The sequence below is a fragment of the Dipodomys spectabilis genome, unplaced genomic scaffold (assembly GCF_019054845.1).
Source record: "Dipodomys spectabilis isolate Male_0828 unplaced genomic scaffold, ASM1905484v1 ptg000069l, whole genome shotgun sequence".
NCBI lineage: Eukaryota > Metazoa > Chordata > Mammalia > Rodentia > Heteromyidae > Dipodomys > Dipodomys spectabilis.
The window spans coordinates 11,607,307-11,632,786 of NW_024870746.1; the positions used below are offsets into that span (position 1 = coordinate 11,607,307).

The following is a 25,480-nucleotide window of genomic DNA, read 5'->3' on the forward strand; positions in this document are numbered from 1 at the left end:
TAAGAGGCTAATGCTCAAACAATTAATAATAATAGAAATAGTACAAAATAGGGAGAAGGAAACTTACAATACGACAATACTTTGCCCAGAAAAAATATTTTAAGCAATATTTTTTTGATTTTTAGCTTTACATGTCTACCCTTTAAAATATGAATATGTCAAACTTTGATTTCTAATTTAATGTAGAAAATAAGAGTGCATAAGTTGCCATTTTAGTTTTGGCTTAAACAGGAAAAGCTTTTACAACTGCACGCTATAAAGGGTTTGATCTTTTCATTTTTTGGTGTTTTTTTTTTTTTTTTATACATTCTTTCTTATTTGTAGAGGGAGGAAAAGCTGAAAGAAACATTTCCTTACTGGGATAAAGAAGGTAAAGTGGAGGGGGAAAAAATGCCTTAAAACAAAAAATAATTAATTCCCAGTCAATGTTGTGGACAAGCCTTACCAAATACAAATCTTCCCTCCCTACTTTTCTGGTTGTATGAGAAAATTATAATAATTATAATTCTGTACTAGAAGTTACAATGCAAGTGCTATCCTTTGCAAACAAAGAAAGCGTAGTTATTTTTAAGCACATTTCTAGAAATAAAGCATTTATGAGCATGGGGGTTATTGGTTTTAATTACATTAGAAGAGAGAAAAATAGACCACATTTCCCCAATGGTTTAAGAAAAAAATTACTTCAAGAGGTATGACCATTAATGGCTGTCCTAAATTGTAAATCTATAACCTTTGAGGGTATAGGTGACTGAAACCCTACTGCTTTTCCCTGATTACTCACTGAGTTAATAATGTCATTTGGGAATGAGTGTGAAGGTTATCAGAAATTTCTAGGCCTTGGCTCCTCAGTTCCCTTCAAGCATTCTTGTTTATAGCAGCTTAATAATAAGCAGCAGTGAAGTGGAAATTCTTTTTGTCTGGCAGCAGGAGGCCTAGGAAGAGAATTCAGATGCAGAACATATTTCACATCACTAGAGCTGACAAATGTGAGAAATGTGCTAGACAAACCCTTTAAGCTACAATTTTTGTAATTAGAAATGCTGAATTCTTTTCAATAGTGCTGCCCATGCCCAAATTTTTTAAAGTAAAAACAAAGAAACTATTTTTCTTAGGAGACAATTTTATTTTTATTCATCATTTTTTCTTACTGAGGGGAAAAAAGACTAGACTGTTTATATTAATTAAATAATTTGCCAGATTCAAGCTTAAAGAATAAAACGCAAAGATAGTCATAGAAAGTCAGGTTTTATATTGTACAAAAGTAAAAAATGAGAATTATTTGTTGATTCAAATTTAATTCATCATCTACTTCATGCCAAGCATTTATCAGTAATTGAAAATACATATTTAGGACCCTAATTATTCACTCATCTGTTCAAGTCCTAAAGCCCACATTTATCAGTTAATGCCAAAGCTTGCCAAAACAATACTGTAGAGACAGTACACTGTTAAGAGATGGGAACACAAATACAGAGAATCTAGGAAGTAGAGCTGTGGCTCAAGTGGTAGAATGCCAGACTTGAGTGAAAAAACTAAGGGTCAGTGCCCAGGCCCTAAGTTCAAGCCCCAGTACCAAATACACAGAGAACTTAGAATGAAGGCTAGAATGCTAAATTGGAATTGGAATAGTCAGTATGAGTTTAATTTAGATAAAAAGATAGATAGATAGATAGATAGATAGATAGATAGATAGATAGATAGATAGATAGATAGATAGATAGATAGATAGATAGATAGATAGAGTAGGTTGGTAGACAGACAGACAGACAGACAGATAGGATTTCCTCTCGGTTCCTGATCTGAGAATTCAGTCCATGGTCCCTTGGTCCCAAATGTTTAAATAGACAACCAATAAAGGACTAGAAGCAAGGAGCAAAATAAAACTTTCAAAGGTGTATTCCTGTGACCTACTTCCTGCAACTAGACCCACATCTTAAAGTTTTCAAGAACTTCCCCAAATAGTGCCATCAGCTAGAGCCCAAGTTTCCAATAATTAATCTGTAGGAATAGTGCATGTTCAAAAAATAAAGTTCTATACCCTATCACCAAAGGTTCCTGGTTATCTCAAAATGCCAAATGCGTTTAATCTCTTTCAGAATTCCCCAAATGATTAATAGCTGCAAAATTATCCGAAAAGCCCAAATCCAAAATAACTTCTGACATGAAAACTCTTGGATGTAACCCATATAACCTTCTGTAAAATTCAAAACAAGTTACATACTCTCAAGATATAATGGTACAGAGTAAACATACCCAGTTTCAGAGGAAAGAATAGGGGAACAAAAAGGGAAATGTAACCAAAATAAGACTGAAACCCACAAGGGCTAACATTAAATCCTATAGCACCAAGTCTGGCATCCCAGACGTGAGGCTTCATGATGAGGGTTCTGAAAGGCTTAGGAATAGCAGCCTTATCTCTGTGGCCTTGCTGATGGAAGCCCACTTGGCCTTTCTCTTGAGCTGGTTCTACTCACTGCCTCTGACTTTTCTTGGCAAACTTTTCATATTCTAGCATCTTCTTTATCCTGAGATCACTACTGCAACTGAGCCTAGACCCTCACAGCTTCATGCACACACTCTCGGGGGCTGCCTGTAAAGATTCTGGCCCTACCACACATTGCTTGGCCTCCCAGATCTTTCTTTGAAATCTGAGTGGAAGCTTCTATAACCCCACGGTTCTTTTACTCTATAGACCTACAAACCAGAATCATGTAGACAACAATAAGGTCTACCACCACATTGAGTAGTAGCTATCCTCCAATTGGACCACAGTTGTGGCAGCCTCTGAGTGTCTGGGCTGCTGAACTAAAACTTTTACAACATCAATCCTGCAATGGGTAGAATCACATCAATTGCTGAGATGCCCTCAAAACATCTTTCCTATCATCTTGCTGCCAAATATTTATTTTTAAAATATATTTTTATTATCTTTAAGTAGTTGCACAAAGGAGTTGCCATTTAACAAAGCAGTTTATGAATACCATGTATTTTTTAATGGCATGAAGCTCTTTAAGAACAATTCCCTCCTGCCTGGCATGGGTGGCTCACACCTGTAATCCTTGCTACTCAGGAGGCTGAAATCTGAAGAACAAGGTATGAAGCTAGCCCAGGCAGAAAAGTCCCCATAGACTTTTATCTCCAATTAACCACTCAAAAACCAGAAGTGGAGCAGCAGCTCAAAGTGGTAGAGCACTGGCCTTGAGCAAAAGAGCTCAGGGACAGCACCCAGGCCCTGAGATCAAGCCCCACAACAATTACCACCAACAACAACACTAAACAACCACAGCCTGTATCTTACTTTAAGCAAATTCCTTTTCTGGCCCAACTGCCTATACTATAAATCTTCTCTTGTTTTTGTTCCTGAATCTCACTGTAAACCTGACTTAAGCAGCCAACAGTAACCAAGCCACAACCTGAATGCTATAGTGTCTTGAGATTCCCTCCAGCAAATTAATTACTTTAGCTCTTGTCTTCTAAACTCCAATCAGAATCACCCATTAAGCAATACTTATAGATATTCAAGCTTTCTCTTGCCTGCTTCCCAAAGGCTTAAGACCCATGTACTCAGGTTTAGTCCCATCAATGACTCTACTTCTCTGGTACCAATTTTTTTCTATTTGTTACTTTCCTGTAACTATGACCAAAATAGCTGAAAGAACAACTAAAAGAGGAAAGATTTGTTTTGGCTCACCGTTTCACAAGATTCAGTCCATGGTTCCTTGGCCACAAGTGCTTGGGTAGAACATTATAGCAGCAGAAACATGTAGAAGAAGATGGTGTTCACCTGATAGAGAACAAGAAGCAGGGAGTGAGGAAGGGATTGAAGACCTGTTTCTTGTTCCAACTAGGCCCATATCCTAACATTAAAAACAAAAAAATCCTGCCATCATGCTAGAGACCCAAGGCATTCAATACATGAACTTGTGGAGGATATTTCAAATCATAATTCAAACGAGGTGCCTTTAAGCAACAGGAGCAGCCAAAAAGGAGAACTATCCCAGAGAAAAAGTTCCCTGGAAAGTGGTGGCCATATTCTGATGACACCTGGCCTTAAGGTACAGAAGTATGTAACACAGCAGTATTAATTTTCTTGTATTTTTTTTATCAAAAATAACACATCAATATAACTTAAAACTATCTCCACAGGGCATATAATAAAAGGAGGAAAGTGAACCCCTACCCCATCTCACCCTAGCAATCACTTTCAGCTACTTCTAGATAGTCTGCCCAATTAATGCTTTTGAAATTTAATACTGACTTCCGGTGATCTAAGTTAGAGCCTGCTTCCTTCTCCTCCTTTCTCAATATATTTGCATCACAGTTGATTTAATCACTATTTGTGGTTTACACTATTGTAACCACCAAAATACTATTCCCACTGAGTCATCCAAAAATTATGCTATTTCTTTCTAATTAGCTGTCTTGTTTTTTAAATTTGCTTAGTTTTCATCTTCTCAACAATATGAGAATCTATGGTATAATAAAACCAATATATTCCCCCATATCACGGAATTTTAAGGTTAGATTATACAAGTGACTGGTAGCACATTAATTCATTCCAAATTGTTCCTGAAACTCTTCCTATTAATCAAATGTTAAACAGTGCAGTTGTCCTTTAATTGAACCTTTTTTCTAGCTCCAATCTAGTTTCAATCTGCTTGTCTTTTTAATATACTCTTTAAAAAGTCTTTTTTGGGGGGCCTGGCTTACTTCACTTAATATAATTTTTTCCAAGTCTTTCCATTTCCTAACAAATGGGGCAATGACATTCTTTCTAATGGCAGCATAGAATTCCATTGTATATATTCACCATATTTTCTAGATTCATTCATCTACTGAGGGGCATCTGGGTTGGTTCCATATCTTAGCTATGGTAAATAATGCTGCAATAAACATAGTTGTGCTGGTAGCTTTAGTATGGTCTTGTTTGTAATCATTTGGATAAATGCCCAAAAGTGGAATTACTGGGTCATAGGGGAGTTCTATGTGGAGTCTTTTGAGGAACCTCCATACTACTTTCCAAGTGGTTGAACAAGTTTTCACTCCCACCAACAATGCAGTATGGTTCCCTTCTGTCCACATCCCCTCCAGCATCTGTTGTTATTAGAGTTCTTGATTATAGCCATTCTAACTGGGGGTGAGGTTGTATCTCAATGTTGTTTTGATTTGCATTTCTTTTATGGCAAGGGAGATTGAGCATTTCTTCATGTGTCTATTGGCCATCCTTCTTTCTTCTTCAGAGAAGTTTCTCTTTAAGTCTTTAGTCCACTTATTTATTGGGCAGTTGTTTCTTTGAGAATTTGTTGTTGGGGGATTTAATTTTTTGAGTTCCAGGTATATTTTAGATATGAGACACTTGTCTGTTGTATGGCTAGTGAAGATCTTCTCCCAATCTATTTGATGTTGGTATAATTTGTGGAGGGGAAGGGAAAAAACAAATTGTTTAGATAGGGATACAGGTGGCCCCATTGCAACAATGAGATGTACAAGACATTATGTCGAAAAACGAACTTTACATTTTGGTGGGGGGAGGGGGAAGAATCGGAAGAGGGAGTGGGGGTAGGGGGAGAGGGGGGAGATGGGAAGGGATGGGAAAGGGAAACAAAGGAGGAGGCAACAATGCTTGATAAGAAATGTACTCATTACCTTGTCCATGTAATTGTAATCCCTCTGTACAGTATTTTCACAATAAAAATAAAATAAAATTTTTAAAAAGTCTTTCTTTTAAATCTCCCAATCCTTCTACTGAATTAATATTTTAAATAAACAAAGAATTATATCCTCCAGAGCATCAACTGTTATTGTTCTATAAAAATGGCATCCTAGGAGCTGGGCACTGGTAGCTCATACCTGTAATCCTAGCTACTCAGGAGGCTAAGATCTGAGGATTGCGGTTCAAAGCCAGCCCGGGCAGGAGAGTCCATGAGACTCTTATCTCCAATAAACCACTAGAAAACCGAAAGTAGCCCTGTGGCTCAAGTGGTAGAGCACTCACCTTGAGCTGAAGAGTGCAGGGACAGTGTCCAGACCCAGAGTTCAAGCCTCATGACCAACAACAAAAAAAGGCATCCTCTCTCTTCTCTGAGGATTTTAATTATAGCTTTCTGAAATGTCTTTTGTTCCTACATTATTTCTTTTCCTTTCAAATTCCCTCCTCACACACACTTTGTTTTCTTCTGTGTTATAGACTTTTCTCTGTGTGCTTAAGTTAAAAGTATGACAATAAAAGGATGAACTATGGCTATTCATAGAAGTCATTGAGTAGTAGACCTCATCACAGGGTTAGACAGCCAACTAGCTTTTCCAGTGGATCCCCCCAAAGCACTGCACGCAGATCCTCTTCCATTAGCTAGTCTGTTTCCTCAGGAAAGTTATTATTCCTTTTTTTTGGGGGGGTGAGGATGCAGAAAAGTTATAAACCTGGTAGCCTTCTGTATCTCAGCCACACGAAGTGGGTAGAGCATACCACAAATCAGTATTCAGACACTAATTTGATCCTGTTAAAATCTAGATTAGAGGTTTTTACTCCAATTTATTATCAGTAGAAGTCAAGTTCTTACAATAGCCATAAAGGCCCAACATGATCGTTACTAAACATTCATGCTTGCCTTTGACCTTATCTCCTACCCTACTCCAACCTTCTTGCTTCTCCAGACTTGTCTCTTCCTTCTCCAGGTCTTCATACCAGTCATTCTCATGACTGAATACTTTCAGCTCACTAGCTTTTTCCCCAAGTCACTGCTCAAATGACCATGACCTCTCTACTCAGCACAGTCAATCTCCTTAACAGGAGACAAATGCAAGAAGATGGAAGTTGAAGACCAGCCCAGGCAACAAAGACCCTGTCTCAAAAAGATATCTGAATAAACAAAAAAAAAAAGTAAAGTTAATCCATTCTGATCTGATCTGAACAGAATAACTAATGACAATATTTTAAATGTTTCTAGAAGCTTTTCATTAATGATAGGAATTGTAATAAGCATTAAAAATATGTTGGACTCTAGTGATTCACATCTATAATCCCAACTACTCAGGAGACTTAGATCTTAAAGATAAAAGTTCAAAGCCAGGCCAAGCAGAAAAGTTCTCAAGACTCCATCTCAAAAATAATCCACAAAAAGCAGAGCTAGAGGTATGGCTCATGTGGTAGTACTGTAAAGCAAGCAAGTAAACCAAACCCTGAGTTCAAACCCTAATACTATCAGGAATTATAATAATCATAAAAAAAAGTATTTTCCATTTAATTTGACATTCTATACCAAAAAGACAAGTGGTATCAATGTCTAGTTTATGGTAGGAAACAGCTGCATTCCATGACATAAACCTCCAAAGTTTAGGAGCAAATTTCTAACATATTCTTATTTCTCCTTAATACCCTACTATGTGCCTGTGTTTCTCTGTATTATGTCTATCATCAGGCTCACATCTAAACTAGCCCTAAAACAAAGCCTAATTGTGTCTGTGTGGAAAAGGGAAACTACCTCCAGTTGCACATTATCACTGACTTCTCATGGGAAAAGGGCAAGTCCTGCCTTTAAGTTCAGAAAAAGAAAATTAAAAACAGTTTGCAGCCATACCTGGATTAGCAATGAATGACAGCAACACAGCCGGGAACTATTAGTTTCTTTTGGGCCGGAAGGAATCTCAACAGAGGAATTTTTGGCTGCAGCTCTATTTGCTGAGAATTTTGAAAATTAAACACTGATTCACTAAATGTGGAATGTAACTATAGAGATCACAGTAACATATAGGCCTTTGTAGCCAACAGTTTAGATGAATCTAATAGAGAACTACATAAGAAACTGGTTTCCAATTTTTCCACTTGAACTTGATGAATAATAAATGACAGAGATAAGACTCCAAATTTTTATACCCTGGGGCTGCCAAACTAAATAATTTAGTATCTTTTTGGACAAAAAACAAAACAAAACACTTTTTCCCCCAGGATATATTTTCAAAAATATTAAATGTTCTAGTTTCACTCTCCTCCTGCAAGCAGCTGCAGTCTTTTTTGAAAGTGGAGAATGATGATCATGCCTCTGCTATAACTGGAGAAAAATTCCAGCCACACGAAGTAGGAAGCATTCAAATCATATACCCTTATAGCTTATAAATCACCAGTTCTTTAGATTACACAAAATTAGAATCAGTCAAAATATCTTCAAGAGCTAGGGAGAAAAAAAATATTCAGAAATAAAGAAGAAGCATATTATGCTACAAAACTAAGACGGTCTTCTCTTCAGATGTTAAGAATAAAAAGCACTTAGCATCAACATAAGATTAATTGTAAAATTTAGAATGACCTGACATAATGAAGACTTGGTCTTTGACTCAAAAAATACGTGACATAGTCTATCCGCTGGTATAGAATAATGATTTCCATGTGCTAGCACTGCAAAGGTTAGGGCTCATTATTGATTAAAACACACTGCTTTCTAAATGGTTCCATTTGTTGTTTATTTCTATTTTTTTTCTAATGAAAAATAATGTTTTTCCATTTAGGTCAATTTAAGAACATGATGTTGAGGACTTTCAAATATTGATTGCTTAAAAATCTATCATTTCTAACCGGTCTTAGAACTTAGAACTGAAGTGTTCCCAGCATTCTTTTCTACAAATGGTCAGGGCGAGAAATAGACTTCTCTTTTCACAGCAACCCCAGCTGTACTCCTGAGGAACCCCTAACTCACCCAGACAAGTATAAGATGATTCAGACAGAACTGCCCCACTTCCCCAGAACACATTAAAAAAAAATGGCTGGGGCTTAGAAATATCATTCTCCATCTTTTGCATAGATTGCTACATGCCTTTTGTTTCCGGCATAAATTTTATGTTTTAAGGTCTATAAACATTTGGTTTACAAGAGTTACTTCTTTTCTGATCAACCAAAAACCATTATCTCTCATCAGTTTCACTATTAAAACACAGGAAACGAATTAACAGACTAAACAAGGGTTTGTATTTTTTTCCACCAAGTAACAACTTGTAAGTGGCATTCTAAAGCAAAATTTGTTCTCCTTAGACTATTTATTCCTTCACTGAACTTATTATTTACTACTTGCACAGGAATGTATACAGTATCTATACATAGATATGTGATTTTCTTAAAGGCTAAGATCTCCAATGCTGTATTCACTATTGTGCAACACAACCCAACACATGCCAGCACTCATTTTTGTTAAATACATATGTGCTATTTTATCATGTATGCTCTATATATTAACCCAGTGTTGATCCCCAGTGGCTTAAAGGGGAGAAGAAATGCATGGAGTTTGTGTTTGTTCATTTGGTTTGATTACTACCTAGTATAGTCAAGGCCTTTGAAAAGGCAGATTTCTTTCTGAGGTCAGAATTATCTGTGCAAAGATGAAAGCAGCACTGTTTTCAAAGGAATGGTTTCTCCCTCTGCCCTCTTACAAATGATAAGATGTATGAAAAATGTCTTACTTGGTTATCTCTGTTTTCTGAAGGAATGCTAAATTTTTCAGGCTGACACAATGATTCATGTGAATGATGATTTTTGTTAGAAAAACAAGTTTGGTTCTTTGGCCAAAGAAAAAATATATACTGGAACTTTACATGACTATTTTGTTATAGTTGGCATGCATGCCTTCAAAGACTAAAAAGAAACCCAAAATACTGTCAATCTGGGTTTTTATCCTAGTGAATTTATAACTAATTCCAAAACATACCCCTGCCACTGGACAATTAGATTCTAAAATATTGAAAGCTTTGGTTCCAAGTTGGCTTAGGTTTTTCTCAGAGAAATAGAAAAGGGAAAAACAAAATTAAACTGAGACATATTTACCTTGTTTTTAATTGAGCTGGCCATTTAATATGAATATTTGAAATTGAGAAGGTTAACCTTTAAGGAATATGCATTCCTAGCTCTTTAAAACTGAACAATTTTTACATGAAGATAGTAAGGCACATATATCACATTACCTGGGGATGAAGCTCCTTTATAATATTTATTGTAAATCCCACATACACTCTAACTAAAGAATGCATGAAACACCTTTTTTTTTGGATAAAGAAACTCTCTGGGGGGGGAGGGGGGGAAGGGTTGGGGGGGGGGAGGGGGGAGGCTGGGAAGGGATGTGAAGGGTAAACAAAGGAGGAGGCTGCAATGCTTGATAAGAAATGTACTCATTATCTTGCCCATGTAATTGTAACCCTTCTGTACAGTATGTTCACAAAAAATTAAAATTAAAATTAAAAAAAAGAAACTCTCTCATTCCAATGAGGCAAATAGTAAAGAGGAAAACAAATTATACAAAAGAGTAATTGTGAAGTGATGGTTCTTTGGGGATTTTTGTTTTGTTTTGTTCTTTTGCAGTACAAAGGTTTGAACTCAGGGCCTGACACTTCCTTGCTAGGCAGGTACTCTATCACTAACCTTTTTCACATTGGATATTTTTTAGACAGGGCCTGAACCTCAATCTGCTTATTTTAGGTTTCCCAACATAGTAAGGATGAGAAGTGTGTGCCATCACACCCCCAGTCATCAGGTCTCAAAGAAAAAGTCTCACAAATGCCAGGATCTACCATGATCCTCCAGATCTCAGACTTCCAAGTAGCTAGGATTAAGGCATGAGCCACCAACACCCAGCTGAAGCAATGTTCTTAACCTCCTTTTGAAATTTTCTAAAATAGTATAAGGAACTTTTAGGAATCTCTCCCTTAAAATAAGCATATGAATACTTTTATGTACAATTTCAGAGGTTCTGGGACCTTCTGAAAGACATTCAAAGATCTCAGATTAGAAGTTCCAAGACAGAGATAGAAGCCTATGAAAGAAAGAAGAGGCATGGCCACTGGGCCTGTCAAATCAAAGAACAGGAACTGGAGGAGGGAAAATTTCTGAAGATAATGAAAATATGGGGTAAACTGGGAGAAAACGGAGCAAAAGACAGAAAGAGGGGGCTGGGAAGGTGGCTCAGTGGTAGAGCGCTTGCCTTGCATGCATGAGGCCCTGGGTTCGATTCCTCAGCACCACATAAGCAAAAAGAAAAAAGCCGGAAGTGGCACGGTGGCTAAAGTGTAGAGCGCTAGCCTTGAGCTGAAGAGCTGAGGGACAGCACCCAGGCCCAGAGTTCAGGCCCCACAACAGCACCCAAAAAAAAAAAAAGGACAGAAAGAGAGAGGGTGTGAGAGAATACTATGGAAACATAGAACAGTAAAAATCTAAGATAGCTAGATTAGAAAACTGAGAGGAAAAACATATTAAGTAGAAGGACAAGAAAGATGGGGAAAACGTACCTATAAAGAGAATGTCTGCGTATGGTTAATTTTTACAACCCGCCTCGATTCGTTTGTCCAGTGCTAGTAACATGCTCAGCATTTTTTCATGTATTTTTTTTTGCCAGTCCTGGGGCTTGAACTCAAGAGCTGAGTCACCATCCCTGAGCTTCTTTTGCTCAAGGCTAGCACTCTACCACTTGAGCCACAGCACCACTTGCAGCCTTTTCTGTTTATGTGGTACTGAGGAATCGAATCTAGGGCTTCATGCATGCTAGGTAAGCACTCTACCATTAAGCCACATTCCTGGCCCTTTTCATATATTTTAACTCCCCTCAAATTACGCAGAAACTCTATGAAACCTATCGTATACATTTCACAGTTAAAGAAACCCAGGTGGAGACATGTTAAGAATACTGTTCAATAAACTAGCATATGACAAAGTTAGGATATAATAAGACCAGCCTCCCAATCTTTATGAGCAATGCCAACCACACAATCTACCTTTCTAACACTGAAAGGCATCTCTGGGCTTCTCATATCTGTCTTCTTATTCTCTAATAATGAAAGTGTCATTAGAATATATTGATCTTAGTAGAGAGTGACAGACTCTAAATTGCACTCTCAAATAAGATCTAAAATTGTCATGACTTTTATTCCAACTAAAATGGTGCTTTTATAATTAGGATTTTAATTTTTGAAAAGTCCATTATCTCACTTGGTATATGCTTCATATATATTAGAAGGGGTAACAAGTTAGACAAGAAATGTAATCATTACCCTATTTATGTAACCGTAAACCCCTCTGTACATCACTTTGAAAATAAATTTTTTTAAATAGGATTTTATGCACCTTAAAGAAAGAAAATTATAAAAACAATACACAGAAGTATGTTAGTTCACTAACTTCTACAGAATACTAACGTGCATAGAGGTCCACACCTCTGTCCCAATACATGTCTGTCAGATTGGCCAGATGTTTCACTTTAGTTATTTTTAACAATACTGTTTTGCTAAAACTGCCTTCACAAATTGCGGATGCATTTTGTAGCTATATTGATCGTGAAAGGTTTATGTTATACAGATTTGGTCTACTGCATCTCAGTATGGTTTTCATTTAAAAGGCCTTTTGAGTATGAATACTGGCTTTATAAGCAACTGTTCTCAGAGTTTCAGTAATTGGAATTTTGACATGGATAATGGGCAACAAACAGAATGTGTGCTTCAAAGTTGACCATGTGTTTCTCTTTTATCAGTGAATGGTTGATATCATCTTGTCATAGGTGTGGAACCAATATAAAACAGATGGATTTAAATGCATTAATTTGATCTTATAAAATATAAATTAATTACCTGACTTTCGTCACAGAACTAGAAAATGTATTTGGAAGAAAATGATACAAGAACCAAGTGCTGAAATTATTACCATGATGTATCCACACAATCAGTATTTATAATTAAATGTAGATGACATAGAGTTAATAACTTTAAAAGTAGAAAGCATACAAAAGAAACAATCCAAGTGTGACATGGTCTTTTTTGTAGTTGGTACTATATACGATTTGGAGATCTATGTGGTGGGGAGGAGTGAACCACAAATAAGCATTTTGGGATATAAGTCATGAGAGGAAAGCATAAAAACACTTTAAATGTTCTCTTTACCCTATCCTATGTCTAAGAAAAGGTCTATGTGAATATATGCAGTTATGGTTTAAGAGTTTCCACATTAGGATATGACAACTGAGTACAATGATGTGTGTGCACACACATATATATAGTCCTTTGCACAATCTTTGTATTTGTCTATATGTCCATTTTCCCAACCAGACTTTGAATTGCTTACAGCAGATATTATATCATATTCTATCATCATTGTCTGACATATCTGCTAAATTAATTAAATAATATGTAATAAATCAATTCTACCTCTTCATAGAGCTAAAACACCTCTAATTTTAAGTAACTTAACTTTATCAAACTGTGACACACTTGAAACATAAGTGATCTGTACATAAAAAATATGAACTACTGCCACTATGTAACAATAATAAAAATATAAAATTAGGACGCTCTCAGATTTTCTTTTTTTTTGGGGGGGGGGGGTCCGGTCATGGGGCCTGAACTCTGGCCTGGGCGCTGTCCCTCAGCTCTTCAGCTCAAGGCTAGCACTCTACCACTTAGCCACAGCGCCACTTCCGGCTTTTTTTCTTTTTGCTTATGTGGTGCTGAGGAATCGAACCCAGGGCCTCATGCATGCAAGGCAAGCGCTCTACCACTGAGCCACTTTCCCAGCCCCCCCTCTCAGATTTTCATACAAATAATGATGGAATTACAGTCGTGCCCAGCTCAATAACTTCTTGCCATACATTTAAATATGACATTGGTTTGTTGTTCTAAATTACTTTCCTAGTGTTTTAAAAGTTGATTCTTTCTACAATCAGATGGCAATAATAGCTATGGGTTGATTCCTTCACACTTCTTGGCTGGCATTGGTAATCATTATATGCACTATCTAGGCACCTAGTGGCTAGACTTTTGCTTCTAAATAACATTCTCACCTAATTAACCTGGACTCTATAGCAAAATAGCCAGGGCAAGGAAATACTGGATGAACTAAATATCTTATTATGGTAAAATATAAGAAAGTATGCAAACAACATGAGGACATATCAAAAATCTCATTCTGCACTGGGTGCAAGTTATGCCTGTAACCCTAATTACTAAGAAGGCTGAGATCTGAGGATTGAGGTTTGAAGTAAGCCCAGGCTGGAAAGTCCATGAGACTCTTATTTCCAATTAACTACAAAAAAGCTGGAAATAGAGCACAAGCCTTGAGCACAAAAGCTCAAGCACATCCCAAAGACTGGCAAAAAAAAAAAAGAAAGAACCCTCATTTTTCCTGGTCATATGTGAGAAAACTTGAGACTCAAAACAAATAAAGATAATGTGGAGCGAAAGGAACCCCAAGAATAAGGACTCAAATGTTTTTTTCTTTCTTGCTATTGTTTCAAACATATTTATAAGATATTTCTTTGTTGCTTTATATGTCCCTCCCCCATGGTATAACCCCTGTTTTCACTGTATTTGATGTTGGCATAATTTGTGGAGGGGAAGGGAAAAAAAATTGTTTATAGGGATACAGGTGGACCCATTGCAATAATGAGATGTACAAGACATTATGTCGAAAAATGAACTTTACAACTTTGGTGAGGGACTGGGGGGGGGGGGGATAGTGGGGGTGGTAGATGGGAAGGGATGGGAAGGGGAAACAAAGGAGAAGGCAACAATGCTTGATAAGAAATGTACTCATTACCTTGCCCATGTAATTGTAACCCCTCTGTACAGTATTTTCACAATAGAAAAAAAGATAATGTACAAAGAAGATATCTGAATACTGAGACAAAGCAATGCTGTGAGAGAAGAAAGGCAGGAAAAGACAGAGAACATCAATTTTTTATTATTATAAAATAATAAACATGAACAGTTCCAGAACAATGTCACCCCCTCCCTTATTTTCTCCCCATCAATTAATTTTAAGAGGTCTTTCTTTTATGGCAGATAGTAGCTACACTAGAAAACGCAAATAACATTGTATGTCATAGGACTTATAATGGAGACTATGGAACAACACATAGTATTATTCACAGAAAGTTAAAAGAAAAGAATGTTTTTACTAAAACTATGGCTATGGCCCAACATGCATGCCAGTGAACAGGGACAGAATGCCCTGCTATCACAACAGAACTATGTTGGGTTTTTTGTTTTTGTTTTTTTGTCGGTCATGGAGCTTGAACTCTGGGCTTGGGCGCTGTCCGTGTACTCTTCAGCTCAAGGTGAGCGCTCTACCCTACCCCTTGAGCCACAGCACCACTTCCGGTTTTCTAGTGGTTTATTGGAGATAAGAGTATCACAGACTTCCTTGCCCGTGCTGGCTTTGAACCGTGATCCTCAGATTTCAGCCTCCTGAGTAGCTAGGATTACAGGCGTGAGCCACCGGCACCCGGCCACAACAGAACTATGTTCCGCTTATAACTCCTCAATTTTATTCCAGGTCTGGTCACCAGATATACTATTTCCTGAAAACGTATGCCTTAGTCTCATCTTTACTTCTACACCCTTGTTCACACCATCCATTCTGGCAAGATGAACTCAGTATTTGCTAAGTACTCTACCACTTGAACCACGACTCCAGTCATAGCTCAAAGTCCAGGATCTTGGGTTAGGACTATGATCCTCTCACCTGGGGCCTCCTGTGTAGCTGGAATGACAGGCAAATGCTACCACATTAGCTTACTGATTGAAATGAGGTCTTACTAACTTTTTGCCTAGGCTTCAACTACTTCTGATGCCCATTCCTGAGTAAATGAATTTAGAGCCATGAGCTGCCATGCGTGGCTTTTAGAATATACTCTATAAAGCTCTATGTCTTTTATTTCAGAAGCAGGAACTTGAGGAAATTTTTATTTCATTTAATATATAGCATTTTGAAGAATTTTATTTTATTAGCCATGGAATGTCACTGTTTATATCACTGCCTACCTTCTGTTTTTCTTCGTCGTAGTGAATATCCACTGCTTGCTTTATATAAAAATTATACAGGTTAGTATAAGCTAAAATGGCACTATTCTCTCAAGACCAGTAGAATCAGCAAGGTGATGGTGGTACATACCTGTAATTTTGGCTACTCAAGAGGCTAAGATCCAGAGGATCTCAGTTTGAAGCCAGCTCAGGCAGAAAAGTCCATCTCCTAAATTACTAGCAAGGAGCAATGCTGGAAGGCATGGTTCAAGTAGTAGAGTGTCAGCTAAGCAAGCCAAGCAAGCCTTAGGTTTTGAGTTCAAAACATGATACCAAAAAAAAAAAAAAATTTCAAGAAAAGAACTGGAAAAAAAGCTGAGCACTGGGCACTTGTAGCTCACACCAGTAATCCTAGCTAATCTTAGCTACTCAGGTAGTTGAGATCTAAGGATCACGGTTCAAAGCCAGCCCCAGGCAGAAAAGTCCATAAAACTATTATCTCCAATAAACTACTCAGGAAAAGCCAGAATTGGACTGGGAATGTGGCTTAGTGGTTGCCTAGCATGCACGAAGCCCTGGGTTCAATTCCTTGGTACTACATACACAGAAAAAAGCAGAAGTGATGTTGTGGCTCAAGTGGTAGAGTGCTAGCCTTGAGTAAAAGAATCTCAGGGGCAGTGCCCAGGTCCTGAGTTTAAGCCCCAGGAATAGCAAAAAAGAAAAAAGAAAAAGCCAGAAGTCACACTGTGGCTCAAGTGGTAGAATGCTAGCCTTGCACACAAAAAGGCTTAGAGACAACGTCATCCAGGCCCTGAATTCAAGCCCCAGGATTAGCACAAAAACAAACAACAAAAAACAAAAACCACACAAATTATCTATAATGTGATGTTAGGAAAACGAACCCTTAAATATGCATTTTAATGTTTTTTTTTTCCCTTTCATGCATGTGTTTCTAACGCATTTATAAGATTATTTCTTTGTTGCTTTGTATGTCCCTCCCCCACAGTGTAACCCCCGCTTTCACTATATATTTGATGTCAGTATAACTTGTGGAGGAGATGGGGACAAACAAGTCGTTTAAGGATTCAGGTGGACCTGTTGCAACAATGAGAAGTACAAAATGTCATGTCAAAAACGAGCTTTACAATGTCGGTGTGGGGGAGGGAGGGGGGGAAGGATTGGGTTGGGGGGAGGGGGGAGGCTGGGAAGGGAGGTGAAGGGTAAACAAAGGAGGAGGCTGCAATGCTTGGTAAGAAATGTATGTATTATCCTGCCCATGTAATTGTAACCCCTCTGTACAGTATGTTCTCAAATAAAATAAAATTAAATTAAAAAAAAAAAAAGAAATGTACTCATTACCTTGCTCATGTAATTGTAACCCCTCTGTACAGTATTTTCACAATTAAAAAAATTAAAAAAAAAAAAAACACACACACACACACATACACAGGAAAAAAAATCAAAAAATACCACTTCAATGGTTTTTAAAATCACTTAAACCTATTAGGATCAAATGACATTTCATTAGCAAAATTCTAAATGTGAATCTAGAAAAAAAAAAAAGACCCAAAATAAATAATAAGCCAAAACAAGAAATAAACAAGTTAACAAATTTAACAAAGCACTTCATCTTTGCACTTTTTCCAAAATTAAAAGTAAATTGCTAGCAGATTAGCATTTAAAATGTTTTCTACAAAGTGCTATAAATCAAATGAAATAAACTTAAATGCTCCTCAAGTTTCTGTTTTTGAAATAGCAGATGTTCCATAAGACACGGAAAAGTTGCTAAAAATTCAAGTCTATTATGAACTATTCTACATATTTAAGCATGTCAAATGATGAATATATTTCTAAATATTATACTCTAAAACAGATTGCCACCCATAAAGTCATAGGAGAAATAAAGTTAAAAGAAAGAATAAGGCAGCCAGCGTCGGTGGCTCAAGTCTGTAATCCTAGCAACTCAGGAGGCTGAGATCTGAGGATGGTGGTTCAAAGCCAGCCTGGGAAGTAAACTCTGTGAAACTCTTATCTCCAAAAACCACCTGAAAACTGGAAGTGGCACTGTGGTTTAAGTGGTAGAGTGCTTGCCTTGAGCTGAAGGGCTGAGGGTTAGTGCCCAGGCCCAGAGTTCAAGCCCCATGATTGATAAAAAAAAAAAAAAAAAGAAGAATAAGGCTTCAAAATTATCTTATGAGAGAACAGTAAATTGTTTTCTCAAGGTCCAGAGAGAGCAAAAACACATAAAGAAGCTCATACAAATTAAAGTCCTAACAAAATAATTTTAAATGACCTTAACATATTGTTGAAATATAGTATGTTAAGGTCAAGGAAATGTTTATTGTGCTGCTATGACCTGCACTCTCTTATCTACATAATATTTCAAAAACACTTGTTGAAAGCAGACTTTTTATCTGTGCAACTTTTGTCTTTTATCTTACACTGAGAAATCACATAAGCAAAACAACTTTAAATAAAAAATACATTGGGGCTTTAAAAAAAAAAGAAAATAGAAACCTAGCACTGGCAATTCACCTCTGTAATTATAGCTACTCAGGAGACTGAGGCCTGAAAGGTGGCAGTTCAAAGCCAACCCTGGCAGAAAAGTCCCTGAGTCTCTATCTCCAAGTAACAAGTGAAAGGTCAAACTGCGGCATAGCTCAAGTAATAGAATGCTAGCTATGAACAAGCAAGCTAAGGAAGATCCTGAAGTTCTGAATACAAGTCAAGCCCCAGTAGTTGCACAAATATAAAATAAAAATAGAAATTATTCTGACTGCTACTGTTTGCTCCCTCTAAGATTGGATGCACATACAACAGCAGCACTGCTTTGGGCCTCTCTTCGACAAGCAATGTAAATAACTCGAATACTCTTTAAAAGAAAAAATTGCTGGGCACTGGTAGCCTGAAATTCTAGCTACTCAGGAGATATGAGGATATCGTTTCAAAGCCAGCCTGGGTAGGAAAGTCCCTGAGACTATTATCTCCCATTAACCACCAGAAAGCCAGAAGTGGAGTTGTGGCTCAAATAGTAGAGCATTATACTTGAGCACAAAAGCTCAGGAACAGTGCCTGAGTTCAGGCACTTAGGACCCTGAGATTCAGGCCCCAGTACCAGCACCAAAAATAAGAAAAGAAAAGAAAATGTTTTTGCTAGTTACTCTGCAAAACCTGTTTTCTATCCTAAGCAGATATTTTGCATTTTATGAAGGCGAAATTATGAAGTCATCTTATCTTAATAGATAAATGAGACTTGTTTTCTTGAAATGGACAGTCAAAAAGTTAAAGCATTACTTTTTTTTCCATTGTAGTATTTATTATTATTATTGTTTACTTTATTGGTATTATCAAGGTGGTGTACAGAGAGATTACAATTACCTAAGTCAGGTAATGAGTACATTTCCTTTCATATAGTATCTTCCCTTCCCTCACTCTCTTCTAGTCCCTCCCTCCTGTCTCTACCCATGAGTTACATAGTTCACTTCCATCACTGTCCAGTGAGCTCCACTGCTACAGTTTTTCACTCTTTTGCCTTCAAGTTCTGTACCCTCACATTTGCATATACACGCAAATACACCATACATAAAAGACAGAATCATCAGAAAAAAAAATTTTAAATAAGTCTCTCTGTTTCCCTATCTTCCAGTTTGTGTCAACATATGTGTGTGTGTGTGTGTGTGTGTGTGTGTGTATATATATAATTTTATATAAATAAAGAGGCACATAGGCATTGAACCTTTGTGTTTCTCTCCTAAGAGTATCCTCTTTTTGTCTCACTGTATGCATCTAGAATCCTGTATAATTTACCACATCCCAGTGTATTTTAGATCTAATTTCTGCATATCAGAGAGAACATTGCCATTTATCTATGATTTGGCTTACCTCACTTAACATCATTTATTCTAGTTCCATCTATTTCCCAGCAAATGACATGATTTTATTCTAATGGCAGGGTAAAATTAGTTGTGTATAGGTACCACATTTTTTTTGAGGGACATTACACTTTTAAATGAGTCACTAAGCTAAACATTGTGTTGGAAGTTTTAACTTTCAACAATTCCCATTCTTTTTTATATTCAAAATAGACTTTCTTCATAGTCTAAAACTAAACTTGCTTACCTTTTGACACAGTGGAGAATTACTTTAGAGATCACTTCACAAGATCTTAAACTACACAATGATACAATTATCAACACAAATCCCACAGTGATTGTTGGAGTGTTGTGTTCTGTCTCCTTGCTGCCTGGCACAGTGCCACAAAATGTGTTTTTTACATTCACAAAACACAATGTCTTACTTAGAAACAGCTTTAAAAATTGGCTCATGGCCTATTTGCAATTGATACTAAAATTTAAATACCCTCACAGCAAAGTTACACTAACTTCAAAATACTCTGGGATCACCCATTAAAATGTTTTTGTTTTGGTTACAATACTAATGATCATCAAATGCTGGAACTGGTTTTCACAGTCTGGGACATCCAGGATTTTCTTAAAAGGAAAGGCTGTATCAACTATTCATTATATAACTGTATTAGGCAGATTAGTTAGTACTGGTACAGATACACTTGAAAGATTTAATATTTAAGAATACAATAATGCAAAAATAGAGTACAATAATGCAAAAAGTTTAATTCAGTTTAACTCAAGTAAGCCATCTTAGTTTTCCTATCAAAATACCCAATTCTTTGTTTCTAAGATATATTCAAAACCTACTTCCTTTTCTCCCTTGCATAAGCTATTTAACGCTTACCTTGATTCCCTTACTCCTATTAATGTGATTATGTTACTATGCTTTACAGGTATTTCTTTTGTGTGTGTGTAAAACTTGTTTTTTTAAAAAATTTTATTGTAAAGATGCTGTAAAGAGGGGTTACAGTTACATGAATAAGGTAATGAGTACATTTCTTGTAGAGCATTGTTACCCCCTCCTTTGTTTTTCTCCTACCATCTCTTGGCACAAATGACTGAAAACACCAAAGGAAGGGACAAGGGAGAAAGGAGCAACTTTACCTCATCAGGTCTACTGAATCCTGTAAGAACAGTTGATATGACAGAATTTTAGGAAACAAATGCTATTTAAAATTATATATAATGGCAAAAAATGAAAAAATAGCTATTTAGGGCATATTTTAAAGACAAAGACTCAGCCTGTTGAAAGGTGGTACCTTAAGGCTATTCTAAAGCTATTCTAATACTTTTCCTAGCCCTAACACCACGCCTCAACTAGAGTGTAACATACAAAGGTCTTCAATAATAACCAGTTCTTCTGTTCTTCTTCCCCCTTCTTCCTCACTTAAAAATCTTCCTCAGTGCCTTATTTCCAAGTTTCATTCTAACTCAGTTAGGACACAAACAACTAAGGGTTTACAAGTTATACTACATTAAGTATTTATAATAGAGTAATCTAGAAAGAAATGGATTAGCAAGTAAATAGTGTAAATATACTCTTGTTACGAAAGCTAAAACTTTGAAAAGAACAGCTCTAAAATACTGTTATTTCTGATGTACGTACCTATACATTTGCAAGAGGACTACTTACAAGTCACTGATATTTATTCTTCAAAGAATATCTATTCAGTCTTCCACTTGGGGCTATTTGTTAGTATAATTTTAAATGTATATTCAACAATGATAAAATTGCATTTCTTTAGAAGGTCCTGTCTTGTTTGTGACACTACCTTGTATATTCATGATTTCCCCAATTAGTTAGAATTAATGAAGTTTACTATTCTGTCATAAGAATCTCTTACATAAATTCAAAGAAGATTCACTGAACCTTAAACTTTCAACTATTTCATTTATTAACTATGAATGAACTAATAATGGTATACTTTTGATGGACCCATTATTCTCACACTTCAGCTCTATTAAGAATATACTGTCATTCCCCTAAGAATAAGTCAGGACCTGATGCTCTCGCTCAGCTTTTCTGCCACTGGCCTAGCTCTACCACTTGAACCATGCCTACAATCTGGCATTTTTGCTGATTAACCAAAGATAGAGTGGTATGCAAAGTATATCAGACAGACAAGGATTAAAAAAAAGAAGAAAGAAAGAAAGAAAGGTTCTGGGGTCAAATAAGTGAAAGGAACTAAAGGAGTGGGGGGGGCGGTTTATATTACTATCAGACTTCCTCATATCTATGACTTTCCAAAGTGTGTGTGTGTATATACGCACAATTTCTCACAATTTATAATTAGAAAACCATTTTCTAGCAGGAGATCTCCCAAGACTATAATTCCATGGAATATACTTTGGAAAACACTAACGTATAGTGTTACTTGTTGCTGTTTTTAATCTTTACAACAGAGCAGTTTTTATCAGATACTCTTATTTTGTATTTTAAGAACCTTCTTAAATAGAGAGCAAACAAAAGCTAATGGCTAGTGATAGAGAGCTGCCAAATATAGCTTATCAGTTTCTTTTCACTCTGGTCCCAGGACTCATCTCCTGATTTTAAAATGTTGGAAATGATAACCTAGCTTTAATGGCTAAACTGTAAAGAAACTAATACTGTTATCAAGCAATATTATCACAGAAGCAATCTTAAGCATGAAGTGGTTTTCTCCCCGTTAGGAAAACCTGTGGTTGCTCTCACCTCAAACTGTGAGTAAACAGATGCTTTCACCTGCACCTTTGCACTATTATACAGGTAACTTTGTTCTAACTTGTCCAGTTCGTCTGATTTAAGTATACAACATAATGCACAAAACTTTTAGGTCTGATTTAAGTATACAATGTAACGCACAAAACTTTTAATTGGTGTAAATAAATGTCCTAATGGTATTTAAAATTTTTGTTAAAAACTAAAAAGTTTCTATAGTTTCCCTTATTTGCAATAACTAGTATATGTCTGAGACAAGCAGAAAAGGTCAAAAGCTATGTACATATGACCAGATAAAATGATGTTAAGTGAAATGAACCCCAAGATAGGGACACAAGTGTTCTTTTTCTTTCTTGCTATTGTTTGTAACGTATTTATAATGTACCATGTAATTTTTTGTTTCTTTGTATGTTCCTCCCCCACAGTATAACCAGTTTTCACTGTGATGTCAGTCTAATTTGGGGAGGGGAAGGGAAAAACAAAAATGTTTAAATAGGGATACAGTTTGATCCATTGTAACAATGAGATGTACAAGACATTATGTTGAAAGACAAACTTTACAATTTAGGTGGGGAGGGTAGTTGTGGAGGTAGGAGGAAGGGATGGTAGGGGGAAAACAAAGGAGTAGGCAACAATGCTTGATAGGAAATGTATTCATTACCTTGCTCATGTAACTGTAACCCCTCTATACAGTATTTTTACAATAAAAAACTGATTTAAAAAACTAAGAAGTTACAAAAAAGACCACACTAAAGCTACCAGCACAACTATATTTATTGCAGCATTATTTACCATAGCTAAGATATGGAACCAACCCAGATGCCCCTCAGTAGATGAATGGATCAAGAAAATGTGGTATATATACACAATGGAATTCTATGCCTCCATCAGAAAGAATGACATTGCCCCATTTGTTAGGAAATGGAAAGGCTTGGAAAAAATTATATTAAGTGAAGTAAGCCAGGCCCAAAGAAACATAGGTCCCATGGTTTCCCTTATTTGCAATATCTAGTATAGGTATGAGTCAAGCGGAAAAAGTCAGAGAATGTGATGTTAGGAAAACGAACCCTCAAATATGTATTTTAATGTTTTTGTTTCTTTCATGCATGTGTTTCTAACGCATTTATAAGATTATTTCTTGGTTGCTTTGTATGTCCCTCCCCCACAGTGTAACCCCTGCTTTCACTATATTTGATGTCAGTATAACATGTGGAGGAGATGGGGACAAACAAGTCGTTTAAGGATTCAGGTGGACCTGTTGCAACAATGAGAAGTACAAAATGTCATGTCAAAACCAGCTTTACAATGTCGGAGGGGGGGGAGGGGGGGTATGATTGGGTGGGGGGGAGGGGGGAGGCTGGGAAGGGAGGTGAAGGGTAAACAAAGGAGGAGGCTGCAATGCTTGGTAAGAAATGTATGCATTATCCTGCCCATGTAATTGTAACCCCTCTGTACAGTATGTTCTCAAATAAAATAAAATAAAATTTTTTAAAAAAAAACAAAAAAAAAAAACTAATAAGTTTTAAGTCTATAATCCTTTTAAGTAAAAATGATTACCAAAATGACTGCCTCCTTTCTTCTCGTCTTGGTAGCTTTAAATGTTTAGGAAATGAGACAATACATTCTTAGGGAAAAAAATTCTCAAACTTCCAGGTTTCTTCATCCCTCACTAGCTATGCCACTAGACAAAATTAGCTGTATCTATTTATCTTTAAACTGAAATACCTTAATTTTTTTGTTTGTAGTAAAATTTAGCATCTTAACCATATATGTATACAGTTCAGTAGTATTATCACATTATTGTAAAAATCTCCTCATCTTGCCAAACTGAAACTCAATACCTACTAAAAGTACTCTCTATCTCTTCCTCCCAAAAGACCCTGGCAACCATCATTCTCCTTTCTATTTCTATCATTTCTGAATCAGAGTGGAATCATATAGTATTTGTCATTTTATGACTGGTTTATTTCACTTGGCATGATTTCCACAAAGTTCATTCATGTTGTACCATTGTCAGAATTTCCTTCCTTTTTAAGGCTAATAATATCCCATTGTGTATAAACATACCACATTTGTTTTTCTAGTCACCCATTGATGGACATTTTGGCTTGCCTTTTGATGAAAATCAGAAATGTCACTAAAAAACTTACTTTTAAAGACCTCATCAAATGTTCACAGTAGCACAGTAGCATAACATATGAATATGGAACAACACATAACACTTAAAAAGTACAAAAAAATTAAGGAAAATTGCTTTATTGCATGGTTTTCTAATAAAGAACACTATTTTCTATTCAATGAAGCAAATAGAACATAAAGTTGTTGGGTGGTTTTCTTTTTTCCTTCTTTAAAAAGAAAAACTGGTTCATTTCACCTAACATCAACTTATCTGACCTTTTCTGCTTGTCTCAGACATATACTATTATTGCAAATAAGGGGAAGGGAAAAAACAAATCATTTAAATAGGGATACAGGTGGACCCATTGCAACAATGAGATGTACAAGTTGTTATGTCAAAAAATGAACTTTACAACTTTGGCGGGGGGGGGGGGGGGGGGGGGGGGAAGAGGGATGGGAAGGGGAAACAAAGGAAGAGGAAACAATGCTTGATAAGAAATATACTCATTGGAAGTGCCGCTGTAGCTCAAGTGGTAAAGCGCTGGCCTTGAGTTGAAGAGCTGAGGGACCACGCCCAGGCCCAGAGTTCGAGCCCCATGACCGACAAAAAAAAAAAAACTATATAGAGAAATATACTCATTACCTTGCCCATGTAAGTATAACCCCTCTATGCAGTATTTTCACAATAAAAATAAAGAAAGAAAAGAAAAGAAAAGAAAAACTGGGCTGAAAATGTGGCTTAGTGGTAGAGTGTCTGCCTAGCATGCAGAAAACCCTGGGCTCAATTCCTCAGTACCACATAAACAAAAAAACTGGAAGTGGCTCTGTGGTTCAAGTGGTAGAGTGGTAGCCTTAAGCAAAAAGAAGTTCAGGAACAATGCCCAGGCCTTGAGTTCAAGCCCTAGGACTGGCAAAAGAAAAAAGAAAAAAAGAAAAGAGAAAGCTAATTTACTTACTTGAATTATCATTAAATTCTATTTTTTTTAACAACTAAAAG

At 36.6% G+C, this 25,480-nt stretch overlaps 1 protein-coding gene and 1 long non-coding RNA gene across 4 annotated transcripts in view; one reads left to right on the forward strand and one right to left on the reverse strand.

The window, feature by feature from the left end:
* The window catches only part of Disp1 (dispatched RND transporter family member 1), a 110,303-nt gene extending 106,529 nt beyond the window's left edge, over positions 1-3,774 (reverse strand). For 2 of the 3 annotated variants that reach the window (XM_042681854.1, XM_042681851.1), the window contains exon 1: positions 3,692-3,754. The gene's annotated coding sequence lies outside the window, so the exon portion shown is untranslated. Of the gene's footprint in view, positions 1-781; positions 933-3,691 lie in introns of all 3 variants that reach the window. The other variant, XM_042681853.1, reaches the window with a different exon arrangement.
* The window catches only part of LOC122109448, a 37,175-nt gene continuing 15,399 nt past the window's right edge, over positions 3,705-25,480 (forward strand). Inside the window, exon 1 of the long non-coding RNA XR_006147703.1 lies at positions 3,705-3,776. This is a non-coding gene — a long non-coding RNA (uncharacterized LOC122109448). The remainder of the gene's footprint in view (positions 3,777-25,480) is intronic.